The sequence below is a fragment of the Lissotriton vulgaris genome, chromosome 4_1 (genome assembly GCF_964263255.1).
Source record: "Lissotriton vulgaris chromosome 4_1, aLisVul1.2, whole genome shotgun sequence".
NCBI lineage: Eukaryota > Metazoa > Chordata > Amphibia > Caudata > Salamandridae > Lissotriton > Lissotriton vulgaris.
Genome location: NC_141691.1, coordinates 294,560,024 through 294,584,359, shown reverse-complemented (window position 1 = coordinate 294,584,359; position 24,336 = coordinate 294,560,024). Strand labels below are relative to the sequence as shown.

The 24,336-nt window shown below is 41.5% G+C and overlaps 1 long non-coding RNA gene and 1 pseudogene across 3 annotated transcripts in view; both read left to right on the top strand.

The window, feature by feature from the left end:
* The window catches only part of LOC147718669 (uncharacterized), a 163,707-nt pseudogene extending 156,848 nt beyond the window's left edge, over window positions 1-6,859 (top strand).
* Window positions 1-24,336, top strand: part of LOC147718668 (uncharacterized) — a 453,950-nt gene that overhangs the window by 216,341 nt on the left and 213,273 nt on the right. For all 3 annotated transcript variants that reach the window (XR_015309999.1, XR_015309998.1, XR_015309997.1), the window contains exon 2: window positions 13,965-14,030. This is a non-coding gene — a long non-coding RNA (uncharacterized LOC147718668). The remainder of the gene's footprint in view (window positions 1-13,964; window positions 14,031-24,336) is intronic.

Below are 24,336 nucleotides of genomic sequence, written 5' to 3'. Positions count from 1 at the left end.
ATCGGCGTCCCTGGATACAGCCTCAAGGGAGAACCAAGAGTAAGCCGCAGAAAGTGCAAACCGACTGTCACCCCAATGCTTCCCCAGGTGAGCGTCAACCGGCATCCCTGGATACAGCCTCACAGGAGAACTGAACATAAGCCGCAGTAAACGCAAACCGTATATCATCCCAACGCTTCCCCAGGCAACCGGCCACTCCAGAGGGTCAGAAGTCTACGTCAAACGGCATCCCTGCTCCAGACTGCAGATGCCAGTAAATGGATGTTTGATAGTTTTTTCCATGTGTGAGTATGTGTGTAAGTAAATCTATGGATGAGTATCAGTGTGTAACAGGTTGTATAGGTGTATGAGTACATATGATGATTGAGTACATGTATGAGTGAATACATAGAACTGTTGGTGAATGAGTGGATGTGGAAGTAGATGTTGGAATAGGTTGTTGTAACTGGTATCTCCATTTTCTAGAAACATTTTGTTTCTATTTTTGAATGTGTGTATCAAAGGTTATATTAGAGTGAGAGGAGGTCTGCCACTCTTTCACAAGGATGATGTCATCAGTGATGTCATTTGAGATGTCATCAGTGATGTCATGAATGATGTTACTGACCATGTCATCAGTGATGTAATATGTGACGTCATCAGCAGTGCATTGCCGGCGCGCGAGTTATAGTTAGCTGAACTAACTATGACAGGGGAATTTCATTGGTTTTGTATGAGTAAAATGACCAGCTAACTATAACTGGTAGGAAACCTATGGTTTTTCAGTGAATTCCAAAGGTTTTTAAAATGCTAATTCCTAACTATAACGTGTGTGAAACCTATGGTTTTTTCAGTGACTTTGCAAGGTTTTTTGAAATGCTAATTCCTAACTATAACATGGCTAAAACCTATGGTTTTTTAAATGAATTTCAAAGGTTTTTTAAATGGTAATTCCTAACTATAACCTGCCTGAAACCTATGGTTTTTTTCAGTGAATTTCAAAGGTTTTTTAAATGATAATTTTCAAATGTAATAATTGTTATATTTTTTATAGTGATTTACTACATTATTATAAATTATTTATTTTAACATATATTATTTTTTAATTACATTACATATTTTTAATATAGATAAAAAAAAATGTTTGTACACCTCTCTGCAACGCAGCCCCCTGGCACGTTTGCCGAGGGAGAACTAATTCCCCTTGCATACTAGGGGTCCCTGGGGGCCAACTAGCCCACCTGGAACTTCCAGTATGCGCCAGGGGGCTGCATTGCAGAGAGGTGTATTGAGGCCACACCCTTTTTTACACCTCTCTGCAACGCAGCCCCCGGGCGCGTTTGCAGAGGGAGAACTAATTCCCCTTGCATACTAGAGGTCCCTGGGGGCCAACTAGCCCATCTGGAACCTCCAGTATACGCCAGTGGAATACATTGCTTTGCCCTGGGGGGCAGCGGTCCCCGGGGCATTGTGGGGGGATTGGGGACCCCCACTATTCTTTATCACTTTGCCCTCGTGATTTGATCCCCCCGGGGGGTTATTTTTTAAAAAAACAGACTGGGTTTAAAAAAAAATTGAGCCTTTTTTGTCCTTGTGGGACCACCTCGGCAGGCCTAGGGGGTCAGTTTGTGTCTACCATGCCCCCTTTTTTTTCTACACATTTGTTTTTCTGCTTTCTTGTGCCTCGGTCTACCTAGCACCAATGGATGCCAACACTTCCTGGTTAGAAGTGTTGACAGCCAATGAGCATGCTGCGTTCTCGGGAAGGCATGCTGATTGGCTGCCACTGTCTGTCAACACTCCAAACCAGGAAGTGTTGGCAGCCATCTTGTGCCTCAGTAGAACCAGGGCACAAGAAAGCAGTAAAACAAAGGTGGAAAACACGCAAAGGGGGCAGGGTAGAAGCACCCTGACACCTAGTCCTGCTCAGGGGGTCCCACAAGGACCCCCAAGGCCCCCCCAAAAATGTTTTTTTTTTTAAATCACGGGGTCTGGGGTCCTTGTGTGACCCCCTGAGCAGGCCTAGGGGGTCAGGGTGCTTCTACCCTGCCTCCTTTCTGAGTCCTACATGTTTGTTTTTCTGTTTTCCTGTGCCTCAGTCTACCGAGGCACAAGATGGCTGCCAACAATTTCTGTTTTGGAGTGTTGACAGACATTGGCAGCCAATCAGCAAGCAGCTCGCGCACGCGAAGGCCCGCACACATACGCGTACGGTGCGCGCTTATAGATATATAATTTTGTTTAATTCCATTTTCTCAACAACTACTGGAGGGATTTACACCATTTAAACAAAAGGGTGATCTGCGAATCAGACTCTACCATTTTGCACAATTTGATGTAATTCCGTTCAGCGGTTCGGGCTGTAGGCGTGTCTAATCGTCCTATGGAAATTAACATGGGAAAACACGTTTTGGGACCTCCCTTTTTTCTCGGCCCCTGCTTGACGAATGTTCCCGAGACTTTCAGGGAAGGAGCGGGCCATCTTCTTTGAGAAATTCGCGAAGATTCAACAACCAGCGCCAAAGTTATTACCAATAGAATGTTGCGGATTTCCTATGGAAACTAGGTCCTAACTATAACTACCTACTGGCGACTGCCAGTAGGTAATATATATATATATATATTATATATTAATATTGTGGCTAGGGCTAGTAAAAGTGGGGAGGAAAAGGTTACCAAGGTCTTGGTGGGAGAGATCACCAAATGGAGGGCAAATGAGTCAGGGAGTTACTAGGAGAAAACACCCAATAGAGTGGGAGTGAGCTAAAAGGCAATTGGTAAATTAGGTTTAAATTTGTCAAAGAACAGGTTAAACAAGCGTCCGATGTGGAGAAACAACTGATCTACGAGCTGAGCAACTGTCTAAATGCACGAGCGAGTTCAAAGTCGGCGCATTGCTAGGATACGGGAAAAGCATGGTAGAGGAGAGAGGAAAGAGCCTTGGTAATGGGGCGGCGCTGCACGCACGTTGCCAAGGGTCTTTCCTCAAATGCCGCTCCGAGGAAGGCAAAACATGAAGCTGAGCGTTGGGTGTAATGAAAGCTGATCTAAAGAGAAGGGAGATCGCGTGTCTCGGTATGCAAACCCGGATCGGGTACTGAGACGGTAAGAGAGGAGCTGAATGCTCAGTCAATTTAAAAACAACACGTTTGATTTAGAGCGCGAGAAACAGTGAGAGAGTATGAGAAGCAGGAAAAGACGGTTATAAATAAGACGGGAGGGTGAATGGGAGGTAAAGCGGCAAGGTCAGGAGCCGATCACCATAAATTGGAGATCGCTAGTCCAAGTCAGGGAAAGAGGGTAAGTAGGGTAAATGTGTTAAAACAAATTAAGGCATAGTAAGCAATAAGTGGGAAGCCAATAAGAAGAAAGGGCATTAGTTAAAGATAAGATAACAATATAAGTTATTCATTGGCATAACTAAGAAAACAGTAATCATAGAGAGTAAAGTAAGGAAATTATCTGCTTGGAGACGCATTTAAAAGAGGTTAATTGTTATGTGCTCACGCCTTGTATATGTTTCATAATGTTCTATTCTGAAACCTTTTTACTTCATGGTGTATACGGCTTCTTGGGTCGGCATTATAAGTGATATGCACAAGCGTCCGATGTGGAGAAACAGCTGATCTACGAGCTGAGCAACTGTCTAAATGCACGAGCGAGTTCAAAGTCGGCGCGCTGCTAGGATACGGGAAAAGCATGGTAGAGGAGAGAGGAAAGAGCCTTGGTAATGGGGCGGCGCTGCATGCACATTGCCAAGGGTCTTTCCGCAAATGCCGCTCCGAGGAAGGCAAAACATGAAGCTGAGCGTTGGGTGTAATGAAAGCTGATCTAAAGAGAAGGGAGATCGCGTGTCTCGGTATGCAAACCCGGATCGGGTACTGAGACGGTAAGAGAGGAGCTGAATGCTCAGTCAATTTAAAAACAACACGTTTGATTTAGAGCGCGAGAAACAGTGAGAGAGTATGAGAAGCAGGAAAAGACGGTTATACATAAGACCGGAGGGTGAATAGGAGGTAAAGCGGCATGGTCAGGAGCAGATCACCATAAATTGGAGATCGCTAGTCCAAGTCAGGGAAGGAAGGTAAGTAGGGTCAATGCGTTAAAACAAATTAAGGCATATTAAGCAATAACTGGGAAGCCAATAAGAAGAAAGGGCATTAGTTAAAGATAAGATAACAATATAAGTTAATCATTGGCATAACTAAGAAAACAGTAATCATAGAGAGTAAAGTAAGGAAATTATCTGCTTGGAGCCGCATTTAAAAGAGGTTAATTGTTATGTGCTCACGCCTTGTATATGTTTCATAATTTTCTATTCTGGAACCTTTTTACTTCATGGTGTATACGGCTTCTTGGGTCGGCATTATAAGTCATATGCATAATGGTAGCCTCCGGAATTGTAATGAAATTCATCTATTTTTGAAGGGAGTGTAAAATGAGGATTTACATTACTGTCTAACCTCTTGGTTTACTGATAGATCATGTTTTCCACTGTCCAAAATTTGGGGATAGAGGTAGGTTGTTTGTATCTGCCCACCTCAGTGATACTTTTTTCCAAGTAAATCATATGTGAATCAGTTTGTGATATGCTCTGTACCATACCTAAAAAATTTAAACCAGTCGAAAACTAATTTTTATATCTAGCAGGATATAATCATGGCTTCATTTAACATCCTATTTTTTGTTTGTGGTTGTTCAGTTTGTTTTAGAAAAGATGGATAATTTCTGCTTTTGGACAATCCCAGTGAAATTCTTTGTAAGTGGGTGGTCAAAAATATAGATGAGACTGGTGATGCAGGTTCGCGGATTAACATGCAGAAACTTGAAAACCTGGCACTTACAACAGGGATGGTTAGTGTCCTTCATCCAAAATCTACAAATACATATGAAGCAATAGAACGAGAAAATGAAACTGTCTTGGAGTCCCCTCTTAAATTCAAGGATCAAGGACAAAAACATGCCTTCCCATCACCACCTCACCATTTAATACCCCAAAAATGATTTCCTTCACAAGAGCTGGCTGTTTCTAGCAATGGAGTAACACCTACCAGACCCTGAAGCGGAGATCACAAAATGATGGTACACTTGGCACCAAATGTTTTGATACCACAAGGCTTTTTTGGTTTGCAGTCACACAGCCTGGCTTACAGTGAATTTCCATCTGCAGCCATAGTCACAGATGTTGATATGAACCATACCCCCTCCCATGACCCATTTCAAGCAACAAAAGGGTTAACCATGATGTAAGTAGTGCTAGATGAGTGCTGCCTTTCATGCACAATTGCACATGGTTAAGCCTACACACCAGACTCTTTTCTTGGTAACTGGAACATACCTTTTGCTGCCAAAAGCTATTTTTAATAACTACGGGCATATTATCAAGGACAGGCGCTACATTATCGCTGCTTTTATCGGCAGGAAACTGCCGATAAAGCGGCGATAATGGCCTTGATAATATGCTTTATGAATTCCAAACGAAGCCCATGTTCTATGTGAACACATCTAACATGGGCTTCGATTGGAATTCATAGAGCATATTTTCAAGGCCATTATCGCCGCTTTATCGGCAGCTTCCTGCCGATAAAAGCGGCGATAATGTAGCGCCTGTCCTTGATAATATGCCCCTACATAACTTCTGCCTGTTATCACTGCAAACAGACTTGATTCTTATTACAACACAGAATTAATATGGTACATTAATTTAGACGAAAAACAAAGCACATATACCCATCTTTTATAATATGAATAAATAAGTTGGCAACTATTTGAAATATATAAATGATGGCCTTGGGGTTGCTTTGTCTTCTTTTTTTTGTTTCTTTTTGTCCTCAGGACAATAAAGAATCCTTTCATTTGATAACTGAGAAAAGTCCATAATTTCACACTAGGGCAATGTTTTATTTTTTTAAGATGATTAGAAATTTGCATTTCCACTTGTATGGTCTAATTATGATTTTCTTTCTCTCTAAGGAAACGGTATATAACTCATTGTTCATTATTAACCAAAATGAAAGGTATTCTGTTGGCCCTGGTTCCTGTGTGAATGAGGAGTGTGTATGGTTACAAGAAGTACTGAATGCTTTACAAGCCGCAAACAAACACTTAAAAGATAAGTGATTGATATTCTACCTAACCCCGTAAACTGCAACAAATTTCCATTAACAATCCTTTTTTTCCCACCCAAAACACATGTATCGCCAAAAAGTATGCTTGTGTTATGTGCTATACTGCATTTGCAAGCTGCGCTGTCTGCTTTGACATGTACATACAACTTAACATATACAGCAGCGTCAAAAATATGCAGTCAATAATTCATGGTACAAATGGTACTTGTTTTCTTTCCCACTGTTTTGGCATACTAGTTGTGTTGTCATTTGTAACCTTTCTGCACAATTCAAGGTTATATAGGACAAACCTTGTAGATTTACTGCACGACAAGACTTTCAAATCTTTCTGCATGTAATGGGTATTTTATATGGCTGCTTTATATTTATGGAGCTCACCCAGCAAATATTAGATTGTTAGCCATGCATGCCAAATTAAAAACTTAAAAACCATGAATTCTAATATTTTTATTTTTATTTTTTTACTATGTGACCTAACATGTTGCCAAATAGTTAATAGTTCTGTTATTTTGAAGATTGATATACAGCTGTTGGTGAAAGATTGAAATGATCCTTCACGGTTCAGACTACTCATGCCTCAAAGTGAATTGCACAAACTTTTGGAGGAAGCCAAGGCAGCTCGGGACAGTACAGGTTTACTTCTAAATGGTGTAGGAGAAATACTTTGTTCTACGAAAGAACTTGCATCTGCAAAAGACATAACAAAGGATTGTGCTGGAATAGCTTTCCTTGATGAGGAGAAGGTTGTGTAGTATTAGGTAAAACATTACAAAAGTTCAAATTAACATTCTGTTAATCTAGGACTATGAAAATATATTACATAAGGTGTTTAAATATGTTTGCATATGTGATCATTTATCCTATTAATGTACAAAGGCTCCATCACACTTAACAGCAGTCTGCAAAAGTTTGTGCTGTGTTTGCTCTAAAAATAGCATGCAAATCTGGCAAGGACTTGAGTTGGGATTTAATTTTGAAATCAGAAGTTCCAGGTGAGGGGCTCAAATTGGATGAATGGGTGATGGCAAAGTGCACTTATAAAACACTGTGCTCACAGCTTTTATCTAGACCTGATCAACTCTCCTGATAATTAGATCAGTTGACCTTTTCCTAGCACTGGGTTGTAAGCTCCGATTTGAATTTCTGGTTAGTATGGTTGTTTCGTAGACTATTTTCAAAGTATGAATATTGCAAGTAGAGTTCAGGCCCAACATGGCTACCCCCACAATGGTTTTATAAATTAAATTTGGTATTGATTGGTTTCTATTTGCAGAGGTAGCGTGACAGCATCTGGCGAACACCTGTAGTTTTTTTCACTTGGACGTGGAGCATCGCCCACCCACTCCAGCCTGCTCCAAACTGTGCAGGAAAAAATAAAAATGCCAATCAAAAGTTCTCTGACATTTTATTTTTTACTATTGTGTGCCCTGCAGCAGCCAGCCTGCCCCAATCCCAGAAAGATAAAGGGTGTGTCCTCTGCTGCAGATTGGCAACAGAAGACAGGAGCAGTGGCTGGCTGGATGCTCCACAGTATGAGAGCAGCACCAGGATTGACTAAGTCTGCTGTTTTGTGTTCCCAGCAGTGGTTTGCCCGCCCACCACTTCTGATAGCTGGCAGTCACAATTGCTGGTGAACATGACTAGGGTACATATGTTTGTTTCAACACCTCTACATCAGTACATGAATCAATCTTTCTTTCAAATACCTCCGTATTTCAAAAGGCCGGAAAATGCACAACAGAGCCTGCTATTTGGAGCTGGAACTATCATTAGTGCAGCAGGTACAGTTGCATTAGGAACCAGGACCATTAGGGGCTAAACTCCCTGGTTATGTTGTGGTGTTTTGTGTTCAATTTCTGTTGTCAATTAGTCATGTTTGCTCTTTCATGATTCTTAAGTGTATTGCATATTTTGGGCTACAGAAAAGTACCCCTGCTCTTAGCTCCGGCCACTCCTGCAGCCCCTAGTTGCCATAAGCAGAGTTTTGGAGGGGACCCAGCTTCAAAACATTTTACATCAGGCCTGCTCATTCCATACAAGTTAAAAGACCTTTGTTAATAAAGAAACATTCTTTCTTCACCACCTCGTCCCCTCTTCATCAATGCCTGCTCTCACCTGTGTCTCTTTGACCAATTGCCCTTAATGTTAAACTTATGAACCCTTCCAGCCATATCTCATGGGGCACACTATATGAAATAATGCGATTGGAACATTTTAAAGGCAGCCTAGCCCTATTAAATACCTAAAGTAGTTGCGGTAACATGATACTGATGTATTTTTTTCCCCAAAGTTTACGAAGTCAGTGTGCAGGGCCAACTGCTGGTCATCTCTGGACAACAGAACTATGAGAAGGAAGCTAGCTATAAAGATTTGCAATGATAGAAGTAGACGAAAGAAAACTCAGAATCTAGAAACATACAACAAAGTTGCTGGTTTTCCTTCATCCTATTTGTTATTTTTTATTAGTATTCTTGCCTTTTTCCCCTCTTGTACAGTGTCCTAAACTTTCTTCATGTTCCCTTGTTTGGATTCCTGGTCCCCATGGGGCCAAATGTGTGTTTTAGATCAATAACATTACATGTTGACACATCCCTTTTGATGCTTTTTCCTTTAACCATTGTCTTTTGCTGCTGGCCACCTGGTAAAACTGCTTCAGATAAAGCTCTGTACTTCAAAGTACGGCAAGTCCCAGTGAGTCAGGAGTATGGGGGGTAGCAGCACAATTTGTTAAGCCTATCTGAATGCAAAGTATGGCATTGTTGCAAACCACTGCTTTTGTATGTATGTAGTATTTTACAGCACAAAGCTGTACATATGGAATGTTTCTCAGATTTATTTTATACAGGTGCCCGCCTCTCAGAGTAGAATTTAAAAAGTAATCTTTCCAAAGAAGGAGAATATTGATATGATAATTACAACTACAGTTATGGAAGGTTTTTTTGTGTTTGAGTTGCTTAAGTTTTATAATGCAGCCTTGACGCAAAAAACTTTTCAGGATTTACAAACCAACACATTGGTATTTGGTACAACACTCACACAAAACGGGAAAAATTTAGAAGTTTGTCTCTGCTTAGTATTTTTTGTACTGGAAGGGAAACCCTTCAAGTACAAAACCTGATCTAGACTCTCGCAGACACCTTTGAACAATAGTACAAATGTGTTTGCATGGTGCTCGACTGCATAATGGTACAGTGGTGCATGGGAGAGGAAGTAGGCATTGCACTATCCTGCTCTCTCCCTGTTACACAACATAGCAAATGTGGGTGTGCACTCATATGAAAGTCTTTATGTAGTCAATGTTTATTAATCCACACTCCTTCTGTAGTTGTCCTAACATAACCCTGAGTTATCCATGCCCATTTTTGAGTTGTCATTAAATCATCCTAGAGTAATCCACACTCATCCTGAAATTGCCGTAGGATCATACCAGAGTAAACCACTTCCATCATGAAGCTGTAATGGGATCATCCAGGAATATTCAACAGTCATCCTGAAATTGTTATAGAATTATCCTAGAGTAATCCACAGTCATCCCTAAATTGTCTAGAGCCCATCCTGGAGTAATCCTCGCTCATCCTGGAGTTGTAAAAGGTAATCACTTTCTGCCAGTGGAAGTTATCATAACACCATCCTAGAGTAGTATTTGGGATTACAGTAAGAGTCATCTCATTTAAATATTCTGCTCTATAGACATACTTCAGGGTGGTTTGGGATGACTTCCTCAGATAATTACATGAATAGCTCAGTTGAAGTCGTCAGATGACATCAGAATGGCTCTAGGATGATCTTCCTTTTTGACAGGGGAGAGTCCGGGTTGCAGCGCTTTTCCATGTGTCAAATACAATGGCCAGAGGGAAAGAAGCAAGGGTCCCAGTGGAGTAATGCAGAGCGGCAGCAGTGGGGGGGTGGGGGGGGGGGGGGGTGGGGGGTGGGGGGGGTGGGAGGGGTTGAGGGGGGTAAATTGGTGACTTGCACCCAACACAATACACTCACTGCGGGTATCCAGAAATTTCATAAACATGCCCATCGACACAGGAGGCCTTCCATGGCCGCCTGGCCCTGTGCGTGTTTTCAGGCACCAATCGGGCAGGAAGCAGATGGGGGCCCATGGAGGGAGCCGCTATCTACATAACAGCCTTCATGTCCCAGTCAGTATGATTCAGACTGCACAGCAGATGTTGCCCTCTCCCTGATCTATGTGCTGTGCAGGCCTGCCATGTGGGACTAGGCTGCACAGACTGAAGAGCACTCCCTTCTAGCGGCTTTCCTGGCCCTGGGGAAGCTGCAAAAATGGTATATGCAGTGCCCCACCAGCCAATGCACCCCAGGAGACTTTCAAATCTGAGCACACAGGCATGGATGGCGGGGAGTTGATACAGATCCTGGATCTCCCATCGGAGCTACCTCATATTCCGTCTGCCATCTTAGGCTAGCTGCCACACCCCTCATTTAAAGCATAAAGATATTGAACTTCCAGCATGATTACCTGACAAGAGCAAGCCCCACACATTATTTTATCATTTCAGAACATCTTGTGTTACTGGGATTTAAGCATCAAATCAGCCACATTCAGGAACGTCATTTACTGGGTAGTACTTCTGAATGTGACCTTTACCTCTTTTAAATAGTTATGATTGGAACTTCGGTATATACAGAAGTTGTTGATTATTTGATCTTGTAAAAAAAACAAAGACATGGCAAAGTTGATATCAATATTTTACATGTAGACATGAAGTTTGAAAATTCATATTTTAAACCTTACACAGCATTTTCCATGATGTGGCATGTAAAGCAATAATAAACAGTGCTAATAGAGTATAACACAACATAGCACATAAAAATCTTACCATTACGTTTTTTTCCAATTTGCTTACGTTGGCTTTGTTTTGTACTTTCAAAATTGCTACCATCTATTTTCTCCACAATCCTTTTTAAGCCTTGATTTGTTGCCCTAGGAGTTGGCCAACGTTGTTCTTCGTTATTTGCTTTTCCAAAGTCTTGAAGTTCTGAAGCAACAGGCCCTCCTCGAATATGTACCACTTTATTACCTCCCTTCTCATTTTCCTTTCCTTCTAAATGTTCTCCTTCATTCCTGTATGTTTCCGAAGAACTGGACGTACTTTGTATTAAAAGAATTTGTGCGTAAATCTCTCTTTGTATAACATCTACAGAGGAGAAGAATTCAGTAAAAAATGTAAATAGGATCTGAGCTGTAATATTGTAATGCCGAGCCTTTATTCAGTTTACTTCCAATAAATAATTTTATAATAGAGTACGCACAAAAATTATTTTTGCACTATCCACAAATGATTCTTAGTTTAGGTAAATTTAGGGATGCATGCCTTTCGGGAAACTTTGCTATTTTAGTACTAACCCTTCAAAACAGAATGAAGCAAATAATTGTAAAGGAGAATGTGTCCACTATGCAAACGTTAAAAGAACTTAAAAAAACTTTCACATGATTATCCAAATCTAGATCACCAAGGCACTGATCAATTATTTATCTAAGGACATCACATAGGGCATTATCACTTAAACAATGTCATAACTGGTAACATTATCTGGAGCATCTGCTTTGAGCTTACAGATGTCAAACTATACCACATGTACCGTATTTCCTATTTTATTTTGTAACACTATACTATTTGCCAGTTCGCTCGGACACACATTCTTTCACTTTCATTTACAAGAATCTCTACTCACAACAATGAGAGCATCATCAGAAAAAGAGAAAATATGAACAATCTCTGGCAATGCCAATAGATCTGGTTTGTGAAGCACTCACATTTTCTTTTTATAGATCAACTCTGTAACTCACTTTACACTCATACATCCATTCGTCCATTCACTAACTCATTCTTGCATTCCACCTCAGACACAGCCACAATAAAACACGGACAAACTCATTGTAAGATAATTTAAAAGAATACATATAGAAAAAGGTAAACAGGCTGCTATCTAAGCACAGCAGGTATATGCTTTAAATAATGAAACTAAAAATAGCTGAGTGTATCTGTCTTGCACACCTATTAAAGACAGTCTATCATGTTTTAATGTTCCACCGTGGCTGCCAGATTATGAGGAAACATATTGTCCATCTTTGAATGGTAAAGCTAAGATACATCATGGAAAAAGAACATTTGATACTGGCTGCCTGGGTTAGAGGAAGTGTCCACCTTAGAAGCAGTGCATTGGAGATTAAGGGGCATATGTATCAACATTCCGTTTTGCGATTATTAAATAGCGATTTTTAAGGAATCGCTATTTAGAAATCGCAAAATGGTATGTATGTAGAAAATCGCTTCTTTTTAGCGATTCCTTAAAATTCCATAATTGCGAATAATTTCCCATTCATTTCTATGGGCCAGGAGGCCCATAGGAATGAAGGGGGAATTGCGAATCGCAATTTGCTAATCGCAAATTGTGAATATTTTCAAGGGTGCAGGGGTGTTTCAAGAACACCCTGCTGCACCCCTGAAAATGACATGTGTGTGCATATGGTGCACATACATGCCCTAAGGGCATGTATGAGCGCCACATGGCACCTTTTGATTTTTAAAAACATGCTTTTTTAAAAGAATTCGCAATTTACCACTAACTAGAAGTTGGTGGTAATTTGCGATTCCTTAATGGCATTTTGGAATGTGTTTTTTCCTTGATACATTGCATTTAAGGAGTCGCAAAATTTGCAATTCCTTAAATGCAATCGCAAAATAAGGAATGGCAAATTTAGCGATTCCTTATTTTGCAACAAAAATGTTTCATACATACCATTTAGCGAAAATGGGTTCGCAAACGCCGGAATTCTGCGAATTTCAGCATTTGCGAACCCATTTTGCCTTGATACATATGGCCCCAAAATGATTGTCTAATAACCTACCTAATAGAAGCCAATGGACAGATGTAGTATCACCGTGAGTAAAATACAAAGAGGAGAAGTAAATACATTAAAGAGAAACTATAAAAGAAGGATATTGAAAATGAACATGCTGGCCAACCAGCCTTGACAGTTAACAACATTTATTTTAAGGTGATATGAACATGTGATCAGAAAATTGGGATCATTCACAGGGCAAGCAAGCCAATGAGTGATGTGAATTGAAGCATGCAGACCCCTGATGAAAGCACCATGTAAATGAAAGACGATGAAGAGGGACATAGGCACCCATGAATACATATTTACTATTTTTTCCAGTGAATGACACTAAGGCTGAAGTGGGACATTTGCTCCCACCCACACACACACACACACACACACACACATACATTCATCCATACGTATTTCATACATATATATATATATATATATATATATACATATATATATATATATTCTCTGAAAAAAACATAGGTTTAAGGTTTAAACACACGTTATAGTTAGGAATTAGCATTTAAAAATCCTTGCAAATTCATTGAAAAAACATAGGTTTCACACATATTATAGTTAGCTGGACATTTCACTCATACAAAACCTTTGAAATTCCTCCGTTATAGTTAGTTCAGCTAACTATAACTCGCGCGCCCGCAATGTACTGCTGATGACATCACATATTACATCACTTATGACATGGTCAGTGACATCACTCATGACATCACTGATAACATCTCAAATGACATCACTGATGACATCAGGTGCAAAGGAATATTGAAAGTTAGTGATTCTTTGAATTAATGTTTAAGAGTAGAATCGAGTAACGTTTACAAGACTATGACAAATGTAAGATGTTTTTCAAGGGAAGTTTGTTTGTTTTGAATATATATTGCATTGATATTCACATTTTCGAATAGTTGTAAGTCTAAATGTATGTATTTGGGTTGTAATATAAAGTTATTCACGATTGCATTTTAACTCTACAGGTACCATTTGAGAAAATGGACATTGTTCTTTGCCCGACAAATACTGGCTGTCATTGGATACTTCTGGTATGTGCAAGAGTTCCAACTTTTAAATTGCAAAGTTATTGCTCGACAATATAACTGGTTGTAATAGTTTAAAATGTCTAAAAAAAAAATTCAAATAATTTAAAGCAAATTTATTTCAATTATTTTGTAATGTATCTAGAGTAGACATCTGTACCCTAAAATGTAAACTCTCCATACTAAAAATCTTATTTCTATAATGTTTTTTATAGATTTTGAAACCTTTAACCAAGACAATAATAGTTCATGATTCACTGAGCAACAAAATTCAGACCTATAGAGTTTTTGTTAAATTGAAGGTAACTTTTCCCTAAATAAATGTTTGTTAGCTCTTTATAATTTCTTATATTGCATGAATATAAAATTGTCAATATGATTTCTCTTTATGAAATTTAAAAAAGCTAAATATTTAACATAACCATTTGTATGTCTCTAAAGGGCTTTCCTACAGCAATTTAAGTTTCCCGACTATGACCAGTTAGTCATAGAATGTAACCAAAAGCAACAGGACAGCTACAATTGTGGTATTTTTTGCATGCTGGTAATGATACTTCCATTATGTTTTTTTTAATCTTAATATCTTTAAGATACATTACTTTATCTTAATAGCTTACTTCTTTACAATACTTGTAAATAGCAAAGAGGGTTTTCAGGGATGACATTTATGAATGTCTACCGAACGAATCTATAGTGCCCATCGGAAGCATATTGCTTTTCGAATATGATTTTGTCTCACCACTACTATGATCCTGATACGGTTGCTCTGAAACCTATGTCATATAGCTACTTCTTTTCTACATACTGTGTTAAGTTAGCATGAGTTTATTAAATGTTTGCACGCCGTTTTCATTCTTGCTTCACTTTTGCACACGACACATAATTGTTGTTTTAGCTTTCAACCCAGAAGAGCTTCGTGATTTACTAGAGAAATAATATGTTATTGCTCTGATATCAGTTTTGTTCTGCACTCTGTCTGCACAGTGAGTGCTGAAGGCTACACGGATAACTTAACCCAGTGTTGTTGTGAGGTCTGATCTTCACACCCCTATAGACATAACACACATGCTGCTGCCAAAATCTGGCTCTAGGCGAGTTTTATATTGTTGTGCTGAACGCACAAAAACACACTTGATGTGCTTCGCATGCAGAGAGCTGGTGGAAGATGACGTGATCCTCCTGCCACTGAGATTTTGAGGTATGGGCCCGCCCTGCTAAAACCCAAATGAGACCTTCATAGATATAAAATATTGTGCTAAATAGGGAAGGGTGAGAATTAGGTATTGTAAATTCCTATTCATTACAGCATCTTAGTATGCTGTCACCGTTTGCTTTCTATGGACAAGTGACTATGCTAATAACTTTGTTTTTTATAATATGTTTGCTAGTGTTATATAGAATGCTGCATTTGAGAACTCTGCATTAGTAAATAAATATTTCAAATACGCACGTGTCCTTATTTACTCCACGTTCTGGTTTTGAAATGATTATATAACGAAAGAGTGTTCATGTGTTCCACGATACCTGAGGTAATCTAAGTTCATGTTCTGGTCTGTCTAAGCATTGGGAGTTTGTTATGACCAATGAGACACTGTAGCATGCTCGGTAAGGGGATTTTGGGTACTGAGGTGAGTTTTGGGCCATCCTAATTCACCGAGGTTCCAGGTCTCTATGCACAGTTCTGTAGGAGAACGGACTTCCCGCTACATGGCGCCCATACGTTGTTGGCCTTATATCATTCAAACTGAACCCCTTCACTGTCGTTTCTGGAAAACGGTGGTGTTTGAAAAACCTACCTATTTTTGAAATAGGTCTTTTCAAGCTTGATTCTTTGTTAAACAGTTTCCTTGAATTACTACCCAGTTGTGCTACAAAATTTGCTTTGTTTTTTCTCATTCCTGTGCTGTCATGGCCCAAGCCGTGGACATTCCGCAGCATAGTCGCATTGGGGTGCGAGATCATTTGCGGGCTTACAATGTTCCTGTTGAGGGCTTGGCTGTGATTATGGTGGTGAGTGCGGAACATGCTTACCCATACGAACTCTTTTATTCGTGGGTGACATTTCCGGTGGTGGACTTCAAATTCAGGCGTATTTCACACGTACACTCCCACGGTTGTACCTAATGAGTATACTCCATACAGAGCACAGGAAGTACCTATTGATGTTTGGCAGCATGGAGTTTGGTTTGGTGGCGCCCTACCCCATTCTTTAACAGCTCCGAAGTTGGGTCCTTGGTCCATTCCAGGCGCTAGTTGGCCTGTTTTGGCTGGATTTACTCCTCATCCACTACACGGCAATTGTAACTTGGGTGAACTGCGTCGACTACATGTAGTCGCGATTGCCGTGATTAGAGCCTTAGTGCATTACATGGGCCGTAATCTTCCGGGTGGAGCCCCGGGGGGTGCGGCACTTCCGGCGTGGCGTGGTGGTTTGAAAATCGGTCCTGTCATGGTCAATGCCGTTATGGGCAAGAAGCCCCAGGAAAAGGATGATTTTCCTTTCTGGCTTGCCGAGAAATTTGACCAGCTGGAAGCTGTGTTTCCTAATATGACTCCTGGTGAAAAACACCGATTCTTACGCTTAGTTGGCCGAAGGATTTGGCCCCTGAGCTCGTTGACTGTGAGACCTGAGGTAAGACTTTTGCGGCGGTCTATGCTCGGTGCTACGGCACCCCGTCTATGTGCGTGCTGTCTTCGGTCAAGATGATCACGGACCGGAATCTGCCGTAGAGTTGGGCATGCGCCTGTGTGGCACCTTTGATGTAGTTTGCAATCTGATCCTTGCTAATGTCAAGGGGGATGCAGTGAACTTTCAGGTTGCTAACACGTTGGCGGCGCTTCCCGAGGCCGAGAAACCCCGACAGTTAGCGAAGATTATTGTGGCAGCTTATAAAACCATGGGTCGCAATAGTAAGGGTGTTAAGCCTTTTTCTGTTAAAGATAAAAAGCAGCCCCAGGGACAAACTTCAGAAACGGAAGTTCAGCCCAAGTCCAAAAAACAAAATTGGCCTAAAAAACAGAAACAGGGAAAGGAACCTCAACAACAACAAACACACGTTTCTCGTCCTGCGTCGCCATTACCTGCGCAGTCGGAGCGTGTTTATGACTTGCGCGACCGCGCGACGATTAAGACTTCTGATCGTTTTCAGGCTTCTGACCAACGCTCTCCTCGTTCCTTTCAGGACTCATCGGCTCTGACGACCGGTGGTGGAGGGGGTGGCAGGGGTCGGGGTGGCCAGCAAGTACGTGACCAGCCCCACCCAAGGAACGGTGCAGAAAAGCAGGAAGGCTCTACGCCTAGGAGACCACAGTTTGCCAAGAAGAAAGTCGCAGCCTTAACAGAGCATCGATATGCCCCAGATAGTGAGAATGCGGCTTCGGAATCTGACGTGAGCTCTGACCTTGCTGGACAGTGCGGCGGAGATTACCATAGTGAGAGAGGCGCTCCGTCCACTACTGAAGGTGACAGCCACTGATACTTATGTTGTCATTGAAACAGCTGATACCAGAGTTGCTCCCCCTGATAGACTTTTTGAAATTGTCCTGTTAATTGAAGGCGACATACAGCGAACCATAAAAGGGGTATTTTGGGAAAATCTTTCGTCTACATAAGACATTTTGCTTTCGGAGGCTGACTGGCCCCCACCTTTTGTGCTCGCAGCTCCGCGAGGGAAGGAGGTGATCCTCCCCAGTTTCGCGAACACAGTCTCAAAAGAGGATGCGCTGCATTTTGCAGAAGAATGGGCTCTTGCTCTGGCGCCGGCTGTGTACCTCAATCAGTGTGGTTGGGATAAATTGTCCCCAAGCCACGAGATTCCTTTACGGTCTCAGCCGCAGCCTCAACCTCAATATCCTATATGACGTGAAGCGAAAGCTTCCGTCGCGACAATCCTTGAACAATTGGAATATCAAGGTGTAATTGAAACGTGTGTGTCACCGATGAATAACCCTCTTTTTACTGTAAACAAGCCTGACGGTTCGTATCGTTTGGTTTTGGATTACCTGCATTTAAACTCCCATTGCCGTAACTGTGTAGTGCAGAATACTCACGGCTCTGCTCTTATGAATAGTCTTGTGCGTAAGTGGTTTAAGACCACGCTTGACATTTCTAATGGTTTCTATGCCCACCAATTGGATGCTATGAGTTTCCAGTGGACCAGCTTTACTTGTGGCGGTGTGCAAAACCACTTTCGGCGTTTGCCTATGGGCTTCAGGAATAGTCCTGGGATTTTTTCTGCCCGCATAGTCTCTCTTTTGGAGAGAATTGACCCGGATGCTTGCTCGTATGTGGATGACATATATCTCACAGACGACGAACTTTGGGAGCATCTGTGTTGTGCAAATGGGATTATTTGTAAGTTTGCAAATTTAGGTTACAAATTCAACTTTGCAAAATCGCACATTGCAGAGTACACAGTGTTGTTTCTGGGCTACGAGCTTAACAATGAAGGAAAGGGATTGTCTCCTCACTTCCTGGAGAAATGCGCACAATTGCGCGCTCCAACAACACTGAAAAAATAACAATCTTTACTGGGCTTTTTGAATTTCGGGAGGACTTACATTCCAGAATATGCCCAGCGTATCAAGCCTTTGTATGCTTTGATACAACCATCATTTTCCAAATCATGCTGGTTGCCTGAGCATTCAGCTATACTGCAGTCTTTGCAGGATGATCTGCTCGCTTCTAAATTCTTACTGACTTGTGATAATCAGACCAACCTGGTGATAAGAATTATCCCTGGGACAGTAGGTTTCACGTACCTGACTTTTAATGAAGAAGACACAGTACCTAATGCTTACAAGTCACACTTGTACACTTCGGCTGAATTGCGCTTTTCCACTGTGGAGAAAGTTGTGACGGCTGTGCAGATGGCTATTCTTAAGGAACGTGCCCTGTCACAGGGAAAGCGCATGTTGGTTGCTACCACGTGTCCTGCCTTGGAGGCAGTCACAAAAGCCAGTGTACCTAATTCTAAAGCTTTGTACCCTCGGTGGATTCAATGGACTGCATCCTTGACATCTCATGATGTCATGTTTACCTTTGACAGCACATTACGGTTGCAGGAGTATTTGCAGTATGAATTCGTTCATCCAGCTCCTTTAGCAATGCGACCCCTGGAGGATTTCCATTGCATCATTTACACTGATGGTTCGGTGCAGGTTGCGCATGGCTCTAAACATGCCTACGTTTCCGCATGCGCCATTGTGGTCGGTGCCATGGTGAACGATGAGTTCAAGTCCAGTGTCGTTCACACGCAGACACTTGGAGACTGCACTGCACAATTGGCAGAGCTTCGTGCTCTGATGCTTGCATTGGAGTACGCAGATCCTAGGGTGACTACCCTTATCGTAAGTGATTCTTACTACTGTGTCCAGTCTTACAATACATAAAATGATCTGGGTCCGAGTGGCTGAGCTTAAAGAGCAGTTGCCACTTGTGTTTGTGATTCATACTCTCGGCCATCAGCGTGTGGGAGTTCACGGTGTCGGTAATTCGCTTGCTGATGAAGCAGCAAAGTCAGCAGTATCTAAATATTTAGTTGCAGCAGTTACACAGTCCAAAAGTAAAATAGATGATGACATTTTGGCGGCAGCCGCTAACACTGAGAAGGTAGGTAAATATCCTGCGGGGTTCCTTTCGAAGTACACATACCACTTAAGTCCCGACAAGTTTCCTTATGTGAAAATTCCTGATGTTGGGGAACGGCTGATTCCCAACTTGGAACGCAGGGCTACTTTGATTACAGCGGTGCATGAAGGTGTGGCGTCTGCGCATGCGGGCGTCTCAGCCACTGTTACTCAGCTACAACTACGATTCTGGTGGCGGGGACTGTACAAACAGACGCACAATTATGTCCTTCAATGTGATATTTGCCAGCAGATTAAACATTCAACTGCTGCGCGTCCGCCACAGACACAGTTGTACATTTCTAATAAACCACTAGGATGCGTTTATTTAGATCACTGCGGTCCTTTTTCTTCTGATACTGCGTTTAAGTACATCTTATTAGCAGTTGATTCATGCACATGCTTTGTGTGGGTATGGCCCCATCGCAGCGCTGATTCACGGACTATCATAAGAGATTTGCGTGTCTTTGTAGGGATTTTTGCCTGTGGGACCTTCCATTCGGATCAGGGTCCGGCTTTCACCTCTAAGGCGTATAAGGATGCTATGGTTTCGTTGGGGGTCCAAGTCAAGTTTTCGTCTCCATACAGACCTGAGGGTAATAGTGTAGTGGAACGAATGAACCATGACTTAAAGCAATCTTTGACAGCTTGAGTTATAGGCACTGGCAGAAACTGGCTGGCCCATCTCAATGGCGTGCAGCGTGCTCTTAATAATCTCCCTAGAAGGTCTCTGGGTGGGCGGACCCCGTACGAAATGCTCTTTGGTATCAAGATGTCTGTCCCTGACCTCGACGGTCTAGACTGCGTGGCTCAAGCCACGGCCTTTGACGTAGATGAACATTTCAATGTTTTACAGGATCTACAAAAGACCAGAGACAGTCTTGCAGAGGAACATTTGCCCTCCACATCGGATGATGCTTTGCAGATCCCGGTAGTTGGCTGGCTACCCAAAGTTGGAGAACTGGTTCGAGAGAAGATCGATGACAAGAAAGAATTTGGTCCTTCCTATCGAGCACTGGTCCCCGTTGGAGTGAAGGGCACAAGAACAGTCATATTACCACCACTTCCAGATCGTAAGGAAAACAGGTTTATCTCAATTGACAATGTCAAGATACACAGGGTGGCCGATTCTTCATAGCATGACACCGGCAGTCTCCTGTCCTTCAATGGTGAGAAATTCTGTTTTGGGCATTACTGCAGCTGCTGAGCCAGAAGTGGCCCTTGAGATGCCTGTCATTTCCAATTCTTTACTGAATACTTTCCCCGTTAATAACATTGATGACCTCGATTATGCCTATCCTGCTGATTTATCGATGCCTGACTTACAAACACGTTTGGCCACAGACTCAAGATTCTTATTTGACTCTGCTTCAGTGACTTCGACAAAACCCTCACGTTGTGCAATTTATGCCTCTTTATTCAAGAAACATTTTTTGGTTCCCCCTTGGACATATATTTGGCTAGTGCTTTTTTCAGTATACTTTTTTATGTCATTTGGTTTTGTGTTTTATTTTTTCCGTCTCATGGATGGACACTATGTTGAGGAGAGAACATGCATTTGGCTCTTAATGGAACTTTGGCCCCTTTTCCTCTTCACATTCTGCACACAGACTGAAAAGAGACTTGAACTTTGTTAACATCACAGCTTGGCCGGTTCTTGATGGGATTGTGTGGGATGCAGTTAAATTTCTAATTCATGGCCCCACTGAAGTGGTTAATGTCCCAAATGTACTGAGAGTGAACATTGGGGATGTGGTAAAACAAAACATACGTTCTGGTGATTGGAATGTTCAGGCCGTAGAATAATTATTCTCTGATTTAAAATATTATGCTGCCTTTGATGCTGAAGATTTATATTTAGAGTCTGCTAATTATGGTGATATATTTTTCTTTCAACATTTTGGTTACCATTTTCTGCATAAAACAAGTTCCAGAAGGGGTACTGTAAATTACACACAGTGGGAACATTGCCCAGCACCATTACAAGGCAGCTCCAGTACATTTTTGAAGAAGTACACTTACTTTACCGACTTTAATCAATCAAGTCCTGAGTCCTTTTATTTTAAGATGACACAGAAGCCCATGTCCAAAGTTAGACTACCCGATACTAAATTTTTGTATTCGAAGTCCTTTCTAGAAAAGTTAGCTGTAGAGGGCTATGAGCTATGGAAGGAAACCATTGACCTTAAGTTGGTTTAGGGTTCTAAAAGTTGGCAGGTACAAGGCACTGAGGCTTTGCACCGTGCATGTCTCATCCCAAATCACATGTTGTTTTTGAATTCTACTATTTCTCAGACAACTTGCTTTGGATTGGCTACTTCAAAAAAGTTAAATACCCCTGCTGTCCCTGATTTGGAAGAATATTCCGGTTGGGATAATTTCACAAAGTTTTCCATTCGAGAGTTGCAAACATTACTACATAATGCATCCTTTAATGTATCCAGTTTTGATCCAAAGGGTTGGCTGCTGTGTCACAGAAGCTCTGACTCTTGCCAGCTTCGCTTTATGGGTTTAACTGAAGGTTTTACACAAGTTAGGCCTGATCTACGTTTTGATCCTGACCACACTGTTACAACATACTCAGTTGGCAAATTATGTCAGAATTGGTTACAACGTTCTACATTAGCTGCTGTTAAATTACATCTATCTAAGCTAACTGATGATGTGGATCTAAATGATTTTATAAAAGGCCCGGCTAGCGGTAGATCTAAACATTGGATATATGCTGTTTACAATGAAATCTGGAAGCTTTCACAAATTGAGGCTGCTAAGCGCCTGAGGGCTATTGATCAAGCTAATTTAGAAAAGGTGCTTGCAGTTGTCGATAACAGTATTAACATGCTTTCTTCCCGCATATACATGTTGAATAATCTTGTTTCTTCAGTGGTTGATATTGTAAATGATGAGGTATCTGTTTTATACCATGGCCAGAATCAATTGCGTTCTGTAATGCAGTTTGCGTGGACTCTGCAGACTCTTAAGTCTGGCCGTGTGCCCTGGAATTACATGAACGTGTCCTCCCTCTTTGCCCCGTTTAATTTGATTGACAAACAGCGCATGTTACACATTGAGAGGTTGGAATCTTTACCGTTCAATGTTGCTTAGGCCACTGACGCAACGTGGCTTATCCACGGATTAATTACATTACCATTAAGGTTGGGCGTAGTTCGCGAAGTAGCGCTACGCGAAGCTACGCGAAGTGCACTTCGCACTACGCGAACTTCACGTAGCACTACGCGAGCTGCGTAGTAGCATGTTCGCACTGTGCAAGATGGGTTTTGAATGATTGCACAGTGCGGACAAGCATCCGGCACTGTGCAATCATTGAAAATGACATCTTGCACAGTGGGAGCTGTAGTTTTCTGTTGCTCGAGTAGATTATTACTCGAGCTGCAGCTTTCTAAACACGAACTGGTAGTTTCTCATTGAGAGCGGTCGCGAGCATGCACAACCAATCACAATGAGAAACCTTACCTCCCAGCTTTGGGAATCTCGCTGGGATGTCATTTTGCTTGCTCACGGTCGCAAACATGACGTTCAGGACCGCGAACAAGCAAAAAATGAGCGCCCCACTACGCTACGCTGCACTACGCGTGTTCGCACTGTGCTACGTGCAGCTCGCGTAGTGCAAAGTTGCGCAAACTTCGCAAACTCCGCGAGCGTATCGTAGTGCTTCGCCCAGGGTTAATTGCCATTCGCCTTATACAAATTCACTAATTGTATGCGATATGTTGCAATAGGGCGTTATGAACTGTTAGGTGGTGCCTTCCTCCATCAGGCATGGTCTCTTCCTTTCACATATAGGTGCCTGAAAGACGGTAAAGAAGTTTATCTTAATGGGGAAGAATGCACTGAGTCCCCTGACCCTTCATTAATATGCAGACATGTCCAGTTACATGGTTCCTGTAACCAGGAACGACCTAATCTAGCCTGTGTGTAAAAAGGTTAAACTAGCAAAATACAAGTGATGCAATGGTATTCAAATGTAAACGTAATTATTTGAGGAAACAGATACCATCAATTATCTATCTCCACCATACACATTCATACTGACTAAATCAACTGTCCTATTTTTATGTTCATCTTATGGCTAATTTTCTAAAAAAAAACACAAAACACATAAGTGATATATAGTACTCTTTTAGTATTCTTTTAAGAATCTCTTTTAAGATCTTCAGTATTTTGGTCATACACATCAAGGAATCACACATTATATATTCTTGTGTCGAGCAATTTTCAACAAGACATACAAGCAAAAAAACAAATAAAGTTGTACAATCGTTGCCCCTCAATCCATGGGTTGTGTCTGAAGCCCAATAGTTTGCAAATAAGGAAAATTGGTAATGTCTCTTATAACCTTAATTCCTTTTTCGAACAACAAAAATATATATAGGAGTAAGTGAAGCACAACTCAATGTTTTTATGGCTTCTCAAGTCAATCCAACTCCTAGGGAATATATCCCATATTGCTTCCAAATCAAACAAAGGGTGTAGAAATCAATGGTAAACTGTCGACGCGTTTCGGCCTGTTAAGCAGTTTCAGGCCTCATCAGGACAATGGGCAAACAAAACAAGCAGTACTTTACCACATTCTAAACCGGTAAAAATCCAAGCCTTGTTTCAAAATCGTCTTCACAATTATATATCACACCAAGCGTATAATATGGCAATTTTCCATATTGGC